The sequence below is a fragment of the Cataglyphis hispanica genome, chromosome 26, assembly GCF_021464435.1.
Source record: "Cataglyphis hispanica isolate Lineage 1 chromosome 26, ULB_Chis1_1.0, whole genome shotgun sequence".
In the NCBI taxonomy this organism is placed as follows: Eukaryota; Metazoa; Arthropoda; class Insecta; order Hymenoptera; family Formicidae; genus Cataglyphis; species Cataglyphis hispanica.
The window spans coordinates 1,823,428-1,839,119 of NC_065979.1; the positions used below are offsets into that span (position 1 = coordinate 1,823,428).

The 15,692-nt window shown below is 39.1% G+C and overlaps 1 protein-coding gene across 9 annotated transcripts in view; it reads right to left on the minus strand.

Moving 5' to 3' along the window:
- The window catches only part of LOC126858560 (zinc finger homeobox protein 4-like), a 363,658-nt gene that overhangs the window by 100,273 nt on the left and 247,693 nt on the right, over positions 1-15,692 (minus strand). The window contains exon 1 of one of the 9 annotated variants that reach the window (XM_050608975.1): positions 5,444-5,911. The exons of the other annotated variants lie outside the window; for them this stretch is intronic. The gene's annotated coding sequence lies outside the window, so the exon portion shown is untranslated. Of the gene's footprint in view, positions 1-5,443; positions 5,912-15,692 lie in introns of those variants that run through there. 9 annotated transcript variants of the gene reach the window in all.

The window sequence follows — 15,692 nt, forward strand, 5'->3', positions numbered from 1 at the left end:
GTGAAATTCTTGATAACGACGTCGATACACGATACTCCATCGGCTAATATTGATGTGATATAAATTATAGTATAGCATTGATATCCAAGTGATCTAAAATTACTAAATTAACGAAGCACAATTTGAAACCCTTAGCATCAGTCAAGTCTGTGAGAGATATCCACTGCTACTTTTTTAACGAATATTTTCACATTTTTAAGTTTAATGAATCTGTTTCTTAATGTTATAGATATGAACAATGGTTGCGTTTGCGTCGTCAGGAAGCAAAATACGTAATCAAGATCAACCATCGTACATTGGATCAAATTTTTTTTTCTGAAAATTGTTCGTCAAAATATGAAATACTCTGAGCATCACAAACTTCACTGCAGCATTGTAAATGTCTATTGGATTTTTGGCTGTAAAGTTTCAATCTTGATCTACGATCGTTGATCTTCATGTGTCACAATACAAATGAAGCATCTGCAGAGGCCATTTCACTGTCCAAAAATTTCGTTGAAATTGTATTATGGCGTTATTACAATGTGCATTACTTTTGAAATGGCCCACGAATGCCTATCTAGGATGCATGGAATCTCATCATTCTTTTCAAAATTGAATCTTGAAATCAAGAATGTGGGCATTTAATACGATAATCTGATTCACAGTCATATATATAAACGATAAGTTAGCGATAAGTTATCACATCCAGCGTAGGTACAAAGGGCACGAAGAGAAGAACGAGGGTAATAATGTTGGTAAAAGGCGTCGGCTAACGAAAAACATCTGCCAATCTGACATCACCTGCCTCGACTCGCCTATTTCTAGTCAATTTATCACGCGTTTCGGCAACGATACGGAAGAACGGCAGGACCTACCAGCGGTGTCGACGCGTCGACGTTAAAGGCGTATGGCGTCGGACGGCTTTGTTTTCGTAGGGCCTGGCCCTAATTAAACGATACTATCTTAATTGTCTCCCGACCATTCTAACGCGGCGATTCATGGCCGCGATCGTTCCGAGGGTAGAGCGTCAAGTTTCGACTGCTTTCTTAGATTGCACCGTCATAATTCCTGCTCGTACGCTTATAAGCCACAAATCTGCGAAAGCTATTGCATAAACAAATTATTTGAAATGATCTTATTATTTTTTTTTTTCAAGAAAAAATGACACGTACTTGCGTGCATAAGTTTAGCTTATTTTCAAATTTTGAAATTAATTTGAATATTTTTATATTGAATATAAATTATTGTTTAATAAAAGCAAATAAATATGAGTTCCTTCGCTACCTTTTTATTTATAATAATTACTCTAATAAAACTATATACTCTGTCTCATTAATAAATTAGCAGACAGATTTAGTGTATAAAATTTTTATTTTGCTCAACGTGCTTGAATCGTGACAATATCGATGATAAACGTCAAATATTTGACAAATCTTTTACGGTAGAAAAGATAAATATTTTACCAAGCAAGCGGAAGTGAGGCTAAGAACGAACGCCGATGGATCTACAAGCGTAACACACGCAGCGGGCTACACCACAAAGTCCGACATAATTATAACTTTGGAGAAAGTCGAGGACGATCACAGGTGGCTGATGAGTGTTCAATAGTGGAAAAGGGAAGCGCATGACATAACGCTGCGGGATGAAAGACGATGGAGGGTACGCGGTGGGACCAGGAGAGAGGAGACGAGAAAGCGAGAGAGAGAGAGAGAGAGAGAGAGCGAGGACGATTCGGCGGAGGAAAGAGTCTCCCGATGATGGGAGTTAAACGTTCGGCGAAGGAGCGACCGCGAAGTCGACGCACCGAGCCCTTTTGTTTGTCGCGGCAAAGGTCCCTTTGTATCCTACCGAACGGGCGGGGGGGAGAGGGGGGGAGGCATCCGCGGTCCCCCGACCCGGGGCCCACATGGCGAACCAGTCGCGTTTACTCGGCACGAAATACGCAAGATGCGCGCAATTATGGTCTCTCAATTATCTCGTACGCGTCTCGTTATTTATTGAATATATATCGTGCCTGTTTATTTCTCAGGCGAGCTTGCGTGTCGCGGTAAGAGAGAAGAAACGGGTGTCCTCCGACGAGTGCAGGACGGTGGAGTAGGACACAGGCGGTTCCCTTCTGCGAATTTCGACACTTCGCTGAACGTGTGGAGGATTGCGCATTGTTCGGTTTTAACATCCAAACCGGAAGTCGTCGGAATTCCGCGTTGCGCAAATCGCACCGCAGACTTTCGTGTGCTCCGAAAAGCATGAATAAACAGGCGTATTATCGGAGACACCCGAACACGTATCCGATATCGCATTCCTCTATATCAGACGTTATGAACATTTTTTCATCATCGAAGAAATATATTTTGTCTTTCTTTGAAGTAAAGAATATTTTATTGTATTTAAATTAAATAATTTTCCATGCATTTATTCTAAAGTATCTTAATTTCATACAAATATATTAAAGTGTGTTAATAGTGACGCAAAGAAAATATATCTCGAGATTCTTTAATATTTGAAAAAAAAATAGTATCTTAATTTTTTTGTAGAAAAAAAAAAAAAGATTGATAACATTGTACTGTGCATTAGATTGTATAAATGACCGAGTGTAACGCAATGCGTATAATTAAATAGAGTTGTATTTCTCTTATTATTGTTATTATATGACTGAACGACTTTCTACTTAATATACGCGAGCTAAGAGCTTGATAAGAATTATCCACGGATGACGATGACGTTTAGTCGATCGAGTATACAAATAAGCTACGCGGAAATTCGCGCGCGATTTACAATCGTTCCGCGTCTTGTATGTAAATGTCGGTATGAAATAATTATAGTTACACCCTTTGTATCGTTGTGTAGTGTCTTCGATAGAGCGCCATCATTATTAGAGATTTCTCCGATTTATGATCATCGCGAAAGTGTCTCGTTCATCTCTCGTTCTACACTTCGCGTTTATGTAAACCCGTGCGTAGTATCATTGTAACGACGAATGACAAGAAAAAACTGTAATAAAGGATAATAGGTTTATTTGCCGATCTCGCTCTCTTGTGCGTTTCGTAATAGAAATATTGACCGCTGCCCGCGATAATGAGCAGTGTCTGAGATTTATAATACGAGTGCGCGTAAAACTCATTACAATGCAAGACGGGCGATAAGTTTCGCCTGTAACACGCGAAATCGATAATTATCTCCATTTCTAGCAGAGATACGTAATACATTTGGAATTATAGAAATGATCACGGAGGCGGGGGTGTGGCTGTGTTAATTCTGAGATTCTCGCGCTCCTTCAAATTTTTCTCATCGCTTAAAGAAACATATTTTTCCCAAGGGATTTCATTGTTGACCGAGGACGGAGAGAAATCCGACTCGCCCTCTTTTCAACTCGCGATGACTCGCAACATTTTTTTTGACATTTTCATACTTTGCGCTCGCTCTCTGTTGCACTTTGTTGGAAGCCAACACCGTCTTCGCGCTATCTGATAAGCGTCGGTTATAATCGATATTATTTCGATTGCCCGGAGGAATCCGCTCCGTTATAGAATATTCGCTAGCAATCGGAAAAGGAGAGAAAGAGAGAAAGAGAGAGAGAGAGAGAGAAGAGAGCAGGCCATGAAGGTAAGATAGGGAGAAGGGGGACCCGGGGGCAGCAGAAGAACTGATGGATGGGAGAGAGCGGTGCGGGCCCTCTCCCGCTCGAAGACAACGGCAATAAGTGAAGGGCAGAGCAAGCACGAAGGCAGGCAAGCGAGCGAGCGCGTAATTTACGTGCAACATGGATCCGAGCGGCGTTTAATCCGACGTTGGAGCCGACGATTATGAAGTTAGGGTTGGGTTAGGTGCTGAGCGCGAGGAGGGCCTCTTTGTGATATCAATTAAGTATGATTTCTCCCCTCCCCTCCCCCCTCCCTTCGCTCCTTCTCGCGAAGTCTTCCTCGCGCTTCTCGCCTACCTCGTTCCTCTCTCTCTCGCTCTCTCCCTCTCCTTCGGGCCTTCCCTGTCCCCTCACAGGGGAGGGGGGGGGGAAGGTAACCCGGGGTTTAACCCATTCCCTTATAATTTCCTCCCAATGCACCGTGAGAAACTCGCCCGTAACACGCACGCGCACGCACGTACACTGAGAGAGAGAGATAACTCCTCTTGTTCCCGCTCGTTCATTGGCGGTCATCGATTATTAGATTTCATCGAATTTTCGTCGTCCGCGCGCAGGCATCCGGTCCAGGATCCAGACACGAATCCGCCAATTAACCCCGTTAGCGTGGGGGATCCGCAATTAAGCGAGCCGTGAGAGAAGTCCGATCCGAACGATCAAGCCGGATCCATCACGAGTCGGATATTTTTTTTTTTTTTCGGCGCAACGAGAGGTGCCACGCTGCCAGTTTTTGCTTGCCAATTTAAAGTATTTATATTACTTACATCGCAGTTTAGATATGTCGAGTTTACCTCCCTTTATATAAGATAATCTGTCATTTGCAAAATAATAAAAAGATATTAATATAATATCTTTTATAATTTTTTATATAAATTATGCGTCATCTGTTTTCAGAGTCTCTATTTTTCAGTCTCCTAGAATTGCTAATTATAAATATATAACTTAAATCTCTAATGACTTTACGGTTTGCAATCTTATTAAATTAATTTTTTTAATAAAAATTTCACCTGATCTGAAGATCTTTGTAGTCGATATTTTTAATTAAACGATCTTTCTATCTATAGACAATTCTCTTGAAACACGCTCGACGTTTATTAGGATATGAAAAATCTTTCCAAGTTGGAAAGCCGTCGAAGTAAGAGCTTGAAGAAAACTTGGGGGAACAACGAGCAAGACACTCTCATATGCAGGAAGCAGCATTGCGGGGATGGGGCGCGCGCGAGATGCGATGCGAAACCTGCAACCGACTCGTTTGTTAACGTCGGGACGAGACTTCCATAACGATCTCATTTAACTACCCGGCGACACTTGACCCGCGTACATCAGAGATTCGGTAGCTCGAATAGAGAAGCCGGGGAAGGAAGCCAACGGAAGTGGCTAAATGAAGACGCGGATACAGTATATACCGACAGTAATGTATATAGCATAATTGTTTACCTCAAGACAACATTCTCCGCAAACAGACTCGACTCCGCAATCGACTCCCCCCGTGTTCACGATGCGATGTAATTTTTTTTTTTTTTTCTTTCTGATAACGTCACGTCAGGTACGTACGCGTTGTCGTGTAACCGGAACCGTTTCCTAGATCCGACACGATTATCGGACGGATTTGCCGATCCGAACTTCGATCGACGGACACACCACGCTCGCGTCTTTAAGATCGGGAGGAGGAACGCGGGGCCTCGTGAAGAGGCCTTCACACGAGCATTGTAGGAAGTGCTTTTTGCCACGATGTCGAGCCCGAGTCGTGGACGACCCGGTGGTCGACGTGGGGTGGCTAATGACAAAATCAATGCGACATAATTAGACATGGCGGCTACCTACCTACCCCAGTTACCTAGCCATCTATCACGACTTGCGGATGCGTCTGTGTGCCAGCACTTATACACGCTCGTAAGTCACTGTTGCGCTGGGGAGGAATTATTGTAAAAACATCCCTTAATGTGATCGATATGGCTTCGTCGTTAGTTCGTGCTTATCCGTCTCACCCCGAGGCAGTAGACTCACTCTCTCTCTCTCTCTCTAAACTAGAAACCTGACATATCGTAGATTTTAATGAATTAAATTTTATGAAACTGATAACAAAAGTGTCATGTATTATAATTATGTATAATTGTATCTTTATAAGTCATAAAAAAAATTAAAAAATACTTTAACCCCGAAGGAATTTATTATCGTCCGAATTTCGATATAAATTTGCCCCGTTTTCTCAGCTGGTCGAATTTTTTTTATTAAACTCTGCCGCGTGGCATGGCATCCAGAGAGCGAGCGGGTGGCCTTCCACGATTAGATTCCGGGCCGGTTCTAGGTGCTGCGCTAATGATCTCCGTTAGCAGATGCCTCGCATCGAGGGAACCGAGCGCGCTGCATTGATTTATGATCCCCCAAGATTCCGCTGAATTCGCAGCGCATACCATCGCGCCGCTCAAAACGCGACGTTTCACGATATAATAAATTCATCTGTCCAAGCGCACGTTCAGATAAGATCGCAGATTCATTTCCCCATGAATGACATCGACTATTATTTGCTCTTGCATATTTATAATCAAGTCTCATAATACGATCGTGGCATAAATACGTTTATGTTTCGCCGAAAAGATTGCTTTTATAATTATTTATTAATTTAATATATAATAATCGCGTAAACATTATATATTAAAAAATTGAAGAAAATAAATTTATGATTTTTCGCCCGTCAGTTTTTCATATAAATTAAAATTATTAATTTAATATTTTTTTTTTTCATAAATATGTGTTTCATTAAAATGAGAATAAATTATGCTGCAACATTTAAAACATAAAACTTTATATAAGGGAGTATAAAACATAGAAGGCTACACTAGTTGCACGCTTTAAAATTAATACTATGACGTAGCAAAATTACATCGCGTTCTCATTCGACGCGAACAAAGCCACAAAGTCCGTCACTTGCACAATGCCACTTCTTGCCTGGTGTAAAACTTTATATAAAACCGAGCGGCGTTCAACGTGACACGATGCGACGCGCCGATGGCATGGCATGGCATGGCATGGCATGGCATGGCGTGACACGTGGCTTTGATTCGTAGGAGATAGATGGACAGAAGGCGCTTTTTTTATATGCACATAAGCTCGAGTGTAGCGTACGCGAGGCTTAATTATACCCCGGGACAAAGGGTTCCAGCCGCCGATGACGCACAAGTAAGCTCGGAAAACATTGATGAAGCGTCTATACACAGCGGCGACGGTGACGATGACGACGACGATGCGACCGGCACTGGTAATGGGGATGGCAAGATATGTTTGCAATTTATTGCCGTTTCTTCCGTCGCGCGAGATGAACGAGCTTTTGATAAGCTTTTTTAATCGGCCGCGGTAAAGTCGCCGAGGAAGGAAGTCCTAAAGGCTAATCTCCGACGGCGATGTTCCGCGTGATCGTTCTCTCCTCACGGAGGATTGGAAATACGAGGGGGCGCGCGCCACCCCCCCCGCCCTCCCTCCCCCCGCTCGCGCGTACTCGTGCGTGTCGACAAATTGATTTAAACGGTCCGTACATCCACCTTACCAATTGCCCCGACAGCACGGCACCGCGTTCCGCGACAAAAGCCTCTATCACGGATATAGCCGCGTCGCTTTCGCAGGGACAGGGATTAAATATTAACTGACACTGAGACACGTGTAGATTTTTACAATCGTACAATTATCGAGAGCAATGGACTCCCGCTCGTGAGTCAAAATGAAAGAGACAAATTGCGCATTTGTTTTTATCTCGATGTTCCGTTAGTAGAGAGATATGAGTTATATGTCGAGAAAAAAAAAGAAAAAAAAAAAAAATTCACACAAATCCACGTTACATTCGCGAGCTGTAAGTCCGAGGCGATGGTGGACGTTATAGGATCGTTAGATTCTCAGCGGCGATCTCATTAGGCGGCCGCAAGGACAAACAATTACGCGGCATAATAGCGATTCGCGTTTTAGTATCCCCTCCCCTGCCTCCTCCTTTGCGTCACCAGAGATCCGACACGCATCTCACCCTCCCGATCGTGCGTAACCCCATACGGCGAACGCACGCGCATGAAGGAGGTAATCCGGAGGTAAGCCCGTGCGATTATTTTATGGATACTGGTCCGATAGAAAGAGGGGGGGGGAGGGAGGAAGAGGGGAGGGGAGGAAGGGGAGCGAGCTCGTCTCAAGGCGAGTCGAAGGCGATGGGAACAAACGAAACCTTGTTATAGGCGGTTGAACACTTCGCGAAAGTGTCACATCGTCGCGGTAAGAAAATATTTCATCGTCTTGAATGAAAAAAAAAAAAGAAAAAAAAAGGACGAATATACTTCTGGCGCGGCTCGATTCTTCGCTTTGCGCGACGACGGTTGTTATTACTTCCTGCCTGCCTTTTTCGAGATACGTAGAGCAGAAAGGTCACTTATGAAATTAATCCTTTCTCAGTTGGAAAATATATATATATATATATATATATATATATATATATATATATACATACACACACACATATTCCGTGGAAAAGAAAAATTGCTTTGCATGTCATAAATGACATGTTGTTACAAATCGATCTAATTGCTTATTACATTAGACCTGAATAGAAAAGTATCTATGTAATTTTTTTTTGTCGTAATAAGCATCATATAAAATTCTCTAATGCTTTTTAGTAAAAATATCGAAAGCAATATTTAGTAGAAAAAGTTACAAAAATCGTATTTAAATTTTGTCGCAAAGCACAGGGAATAATATAAAATACTATCCAAAATTAAATATTAAACAAGACAATAAAAAAAAAAAAATTAATATTAAATGAGATTAATGAACGTGCGCGTATTAATTTTTGTACTATTGATATCGCAGCGAATCAATTAACGTGCGAAGCATCGAGAGAGAATATCAGCATCCGGATCCGTGGGATCTTTAGGCTCAAGAATATCTCGTGTAGTTTCTCTCCTATGGTAATTATAACAGACAACGAGGAAAGGGCAAACGCTTGAAGATGCGGCTTGTGCGACTCTCGGGTTCTCTGTCGGGACTTAATCGTCCTACTTAAAGGCAATTAATCGAACGGCCATATGTCAGGGCTAATCGACCTCGGTTGCATGTCGAGCTATAAGCGAACAGTTAAATTTCACCTTTCGATGATCGTTACATCCCCAATTATGTGCACATTACTAGTACATATTATAAGCCACGAAGGTTTTTGTGCTGTCTCTGACGATTTCTCTCTACATTGTATCATTAAGCGCAACTGTTATCTCACCACATAAAAGTAAACAGATCAGATTTTTTGAAGCAGAGTTTATAGTCGCATTTGGTAAGAAAAAATTTTGTAAATAATAAGATTTTTCAAAAACTTTAAATTCATGGCTAATTAATAACGATTAATTTTTAATAAAGCGTGTTCATTTTTAGTCGCGTTAAAAACAGAATAAAATAATACCGATAAAAATAGATACATACAATGTGTATTATATAAATATATATTTCTTACTATAAGAGAGTTTTCTCTACTTATTATATTGCTAATTTATTTTCTAAATAAAAGAACCGATATAATAATTCAAATATTCTAATAGTCTTGATATCAAAATATTATTCAACCTATCGGATTTTTATTTACATTTTCAAATCAACAAGAAAACATCAATAGAATCTGTCTTTCCATAATATTGTTAAAATGCGATGCGATAGAAAAACGCGGTGCGCTCCGCTAGGTTTCTCGAGAAAAACTGATCGCCGCTCAGCGAGGAATTATCAAATTCCTGTGCGCGAACGAGATCATTAGAGAGGCTGTCGGGATGAACGGACAAGAAAAGCGTACGTGTCGAATCGTTGCGTTCGTTTCCATCGATCGGAGCGCGTTCGTTATTCGATGGGAAGCGTCGTCGAGGAGTCTCGTCTTCGCGGTGCGAGTACGAATGGCGAGAGGAGCGAAGGGGAGGAGAGAGGGGTAGTAGACGGGGAAGAAGATCGCCGTTAACGAGCCGTCAATCTGGGGCCGCAAAAGTGTCGATGACACCTGTTAGAGGACGATCGGCAGATGCTGCGCGCACCGTCAAGCGAGGAATCATTATTATGGCCTTTCGTGCGATTCAAAGTGAAAATACAATATCCGATCGGTTTTTGCACTGAAAAACGCACGATGCGTTCGCAATGTAGAAAGCGAATGCTTGACAGAAATTTGTACCGTTCAAATTATATGGTAAAAAAAAAAATATCTGAATTATTATGAGTAAAAGAGAAATTTAAGAGAAGGGAATTGCTTCGCAAATATCATCCCCTTTTATTTTATATCAGTAAAATATCTAATCCAATTTTTTTTTTACGATGTATCAGTTATTTCGTCCGCCAATTGTGTTTTAACAATGTTGAAAAGGTAAAAAAAATATTTGAATTATTCTAAGTAAAAGAGAAATTTAAGAGAAAGGCTTCGCAAATTTCATCCCCTTTTATTTTATATCAGTAAAATGTCTGATTTAATTTTTCTACACGATGCATCAGTTATTTCGTCCGCCGATTGTGTTTTAATGACGTTAAAAAGTTAAAAAAAAAAAAAAAAAATATCTGAATTATAAATAAAAGAGAAATTTGAGAGAAAGGCTTGACAAATTTCATCCCCTTTTATTTTATATCACTAAAATCTCTAATGCATTTTTTTGTCCGCCAATTCCGTTTTAACGACGTTGAAAAGCAATTGCAGTTTCAGGAGACTAGATTTCGCCAAGTGTCGCACGTGGAGACACTAATTATGGCCTATGCTTTTGAAGCATCGTACGAATCGGAGACTTTTAGTATATCTGCGATGAACCAATAGCGACTACGCCATCATCGCGCGTCCATTAAGTGTCGCGTGTGCGTCTCTTTGTTGTCCTGCTCGCGAATGAGATATGCGGGCACATTGTCTGCTGGAATTATTACTAATTGCCGGTCGTCCTTCGAGCGATTGCGAGCGCTCTTGCTCGAGAAACTATCATCGAGATCACGTCCCATTGGACGAAAAACGAGTAATTCATGTAGAAAAAAAGATGCCAATCTTAATTTATTGACTCGAAACTGGATGACGAGAATTATATGGCGGTGAAAATGTTAGAGGGAAAACTATATAAATTGCAATATAATATTCTTGAAATAAATTGAAGGGTTTCTTGAGCTAAAAATATGCTATGCCATTGCGAGGGTATACCATGTATACGCTTAATTTATTTATCTAAAAGTTTTATTATTTAACAGTTATAATCAGATATCTCTCCTTTGATATATGAACGTTAAGGAGAGAATAAAGACTACAGAGCTACTACTAAGTACTGTTAATAATTTATGGAACTTCTCAGTTATACTCTCGCCAATAATACGTTTCATGTATATTCTTCTCTATCAAGTTATGTCTATAACACACTTTAAGAATAAAGAATACATGAAGTACCAGTCTCATCAGAACTGATGCTTGAGATATAAATAATATAAAATACGTTCAAGCCAAGTCTGTCAAAATCATATGATTTTAGAAATTTTTTTCAGGCTAAAACATTAAATGATTTGACGCTACAATTTTATTTATTTTTTTGACTGCCTTTAAGTTATGTATTTATTGATTTTTCTTTATATGTAGCCTCTTATTTTGCCTTTCACCAAAGCTAGACCTTATTATCGGTTAATTTTTTGTTAAAATTGTGCAGAAAAATGAGATCGAAACGTATAGCTTGTGTTTTATGTTGACACATCGTCTAAGAAGCATTGTAACAAATTAATTTTCATGATTATTGTTCCCCGTCTAACATGTATCGTCGCAATTGGCACGTGAGGTAAACATTCGTGTACGAGACGAAAACGCCCGTCACGCGCGCCACGGTATCCCGAGCCTGGTATTTCAAAGATATATATATATATGCGACAATATGCCGCGATTGTCAGGACGGGGCTGGGGGCCGGAATTAGGGAACTGTTCCCCCACGAGGATTATCCGCCGACACGCGATCGCATCGGGGCTCTCAGAATGCACGGGGTCTTCTTGGCGCACGACGCGACGTTTATCTACGCCGCATCGATACCTAATCACTATACTTGCGTGGATATGTCACAGCTACTTCTCCGCCAAACTGCCAACTGCCTTCTATGCCCTTAGATATCCGTCAGGCATCTTTTTCCTCCGCGAGCCGCGCAATGAATCTATCGCAATTTACGTGATTCATGACGTGAACAAGAGCAGACAACAAAGAATATAAAATTAATTCATTTCATTTGCGTGTGTATATTTTTTTTTCAAGCTTCATGCACGAAGAGAAAATTCATTTATAAAGATTATATTTAGCCTGTCAATTTTTTCTCAAGTCTCTAAAGAGACTTTACGAAAGAAAAGCGCGATCTTATGTGAATCAAATATATATGAAATTAAGGAATTAAATCTTATCGAGCGGATCATTCCTTGGGCTCGGCCGAGTCGCACCTGGATTCGTCGCGTGAAAGGTATTGTTTCACAGGCGACGAGATAAAAAGGATGCGACAGCGTCTCTCTTTCTCGATTATCTGAATCGCTGCCAGACACCCGTTGTGCTGAGCTCTAGCAGAACGATGTACTCGCACGGTTCACCGATATGAGCTGGATAAAGGCGGATATTCAATTATTCATATACCATTAGCCGACGCACGTATACCGGGTGTACGCGACACGAAGGGATTCGCGCGCGCGCGCAACTTGTTTCGTAAGTACTGGTGTAATTTCCTCGGCCAACAACGTGTCATTATTGGGGAGTCGTCGGCGAGGGGGAAAGGTGGATGAAAAAGGAAATAGACATAGAACAGAGAAAGTGGGAAAGACGAGGGAGGGAGGGAGGGAGAAAGAGAGAGAGAGAGAGAGAGAGAGAGAGAGAGAGAAAAGAGTATAATGTGACTGCCGATAAAGTATCGATAGCGGGCCTCTCTGCGGCGTCGATGATCCGCGCCTCGTACAATGAGTCACGCGGTGAATGATTGATTGGATGACTTGTGAGTCAGTACACGGGTGCGCGTCGAGGAATCTTTACGTCATTCCGGACGATCATGGTGATTTTAATCGCCGACGTAGGTCGCAGGATTCACAGGCGAGATGAGAATGCGCGTGCGAGAAGGAGAATAAATTTCGAATTAATAACAAGTTTTCACTCTTGCGCGAAAAAAAAAAAAAATTATAATACGGCTTTATAATAAATTATTATGTGCCATTGACACTGATTACGCCGAAATCTATAGCAAGACAATGTAAATTTCTGAAATTATATAAAAGTCTGTATAGTAGATAAATAATTTTTAATAAATTTTAAAAAATGCGAAAGGCTAAAGTGAAAATAAAAATCTTAAAATTAAAAAATAATATTAAATTAGAAATTTTTATATTTCATTACGTAATTTAAATAAGACTATAAAAACTCAACTCATTTCTGAAACCTAGAGAATTTCTCTTTTTTTTTACTTCAATATAATAATTTTATATTCGAAAATCAATAAAGTATATTATAAAGCATAAACGGCACATATAATAAATTAAATATAAAGCATAAATAGCACATAATAAATTAGAAAAAATTCTTACGATTTTATAGACGCTGAAGCTGTGCGTTGATCTGTGATACATAATGTTTCGATCTCGATGCAGAGAGAGAGAAACTTTGATATAATGCACACCACCCACGTGACACGTTCTATTCTACGATTCTTGAAGGGATGAATGGAGCAAGGTAATCCTATTTCGAAAGAACGTGAAGAATGTCCTTGTTTCCTGTGTTCTCTTCGTAGGGTTACGCGTTCTCCTAGTCGCGGAGTATCTCTTATCGGAAAGTAGGATCACATAGTTAGGGTCGCCCACGTCCGCTGGAAGGAAACTTCCTGCTTCGAACGCACTGTATTTGTTGTGAACCCATTAATTTATTCGTGCGATTAATCGTATTTTATTCTATCGTGATAAAATCACCCTCTTCGACATTTAGGCGTAACAAGAACGGATAACAATACTCTTGTTATTGTTTTATATTATATGTACGTTTAATAAATGTCATCGCTGTTATCTATGAAAAAATAAATAGTTTGTTTTTATAATTTCTTTTAAATATATGCCTCATAACTCATATACTTATCTTTTAACTCTGTTTTAATAATTATTAAAAATGTTTATTAAATTACGACAAATGTTGATTTTATTCGCGAGCTTATGTGTGAATTGAATAAAGAAAATTATTGGCTCCTAACAAAAGAAGAATTATGAAGAAACATTGTTTAGGAACACTGTTCGGAAAAAACTATTTAAGGGAAACGGAACAAAAGCGTGACTAAATGAAAAAATATGAGTCGCAAATTGAACATAAACAGGACTTTTGTGATATACATACATATGTCTTTTTTCTCTCTCTATTTATATTTTCTTTTTTATTCCTATTATAAAAGTTATTTTAGAAATAATTCTAGAAATAATTTTAATTATTTCTCGCAGTATTTTTTCTTTTTTTTTTGTAGATCTTTTGTGATCATTTTTAGTTTTTATTTATAAAATCTATTACGTCCAAATTTTAGACTGCATACATACTTAAACTTCGATAAAACATAATTTCTGAACCTATATTATTCTGTGAGAGAGAGAGAGAAATTATAAGTTATTAAATTGCACAAATTGAAATAAAACATTGTTTTGCAAAAAACATTATTTCTAAATAATTTACGAGATTTCAAACTATTTTTGCCTATAAATTTAATAATTGTGAATAAATTAAGCAAATTAAATTAGCGACAAACAAACGTTATATGATAAATAATATTTTATTCATTTAATTATATATTTTAGCCAAAATTCCCTCTCTATGGAAATGTTAAAATATTTAAAAAAATGATATATATGTAACATGTTATCCGAAAAAAAAAAATCGTATTTTTATGCCAATATTTTCTTAATGCTAACAGCTTTGAAGAAGCTCATTGAAACGATGGTGGATTGTACGAAGAGAATCACGGTGTCTCTCTCAGAGAAAAGAGAGACATAATAATTAATTCAATATTAAGTTTGAATAAAGATTGCGCATTTATGGGTAAATAGCAAGGTAACACAGTTTGAAATTATAAAGCTGCGTATCTCTATTCAATTTTACGCGCATGTCTCTACTTGATCGCATTGCAAACAAATTAGTAGTATAACAGTGTATGCAACTTCGTCATTACCGTTGCATCTCCAAGCTGCTCTTAGTCTTTCCGCGTTTTCTGAGAGACGCGCATATTGTTAGCGGTTAATTTGCCTGACGTGACATACGAGCAACCCGTCTCACGCTTTGACACGCGTGTTATTTACCCACTATGTCGGAAGCGCAGCGTCGTCACTGAAAGATATGATTGCAATAATGAATGCAACCGCACTCACCATATTGTGCGTCAACAAAGGAACGCGCGTGTAAACCAATGCGGACAATCTCGCCGCATAAAATCGATCGTTTAGTTTCCATAAAAAGTCCACGTGTAGAGATCCAGCGACCAAACGATTTGGAAATCCTGCCCCTTTTATCGAGCATTACTACTTGAGTGAGTATTAAATTAAAAAATATATTGTAATAAAAATTGTGAAGAATGTATTTTTGTGGGTCTCTGACTTCCATGAGATACAAGGTGTCTGTAAAAAAAAAGGGGAAATAATAATTGAGAAAAAAAATGCATAAACATGTATTATATAATATTTGTAAAACTCTACTAGGATTATTTTCAAGTTATTTATCTTTAAGATTATTTTGAAAATTTTATTTTGTAAGATTTCATTCTAATATTGTTCTTTGAGTTGCATCTTATCGACATGTGTCACATGTGTCACATGTGTCACATGTTGAAGTCAATATCCCAAAACTGACCATAGTTGCCATTGTTAAGTCTTGTGTCCACGATAATGTCCAGAATTCGGCCCGAGACTTGTAGTCAATAAAACTGTCGCTTTTCCGTAAAAATTGCAAATTAATTGACTACACACTTAAAAATTTTTGCGCCTCAAATTTCTGTATTTTTCCACATTTTTTAATTTCTTTTCTTCGGAGGTTATCTTGTTATTTTTTTACAGTTTATCTCGAAATTTTCCGGGAAATTTGTATAA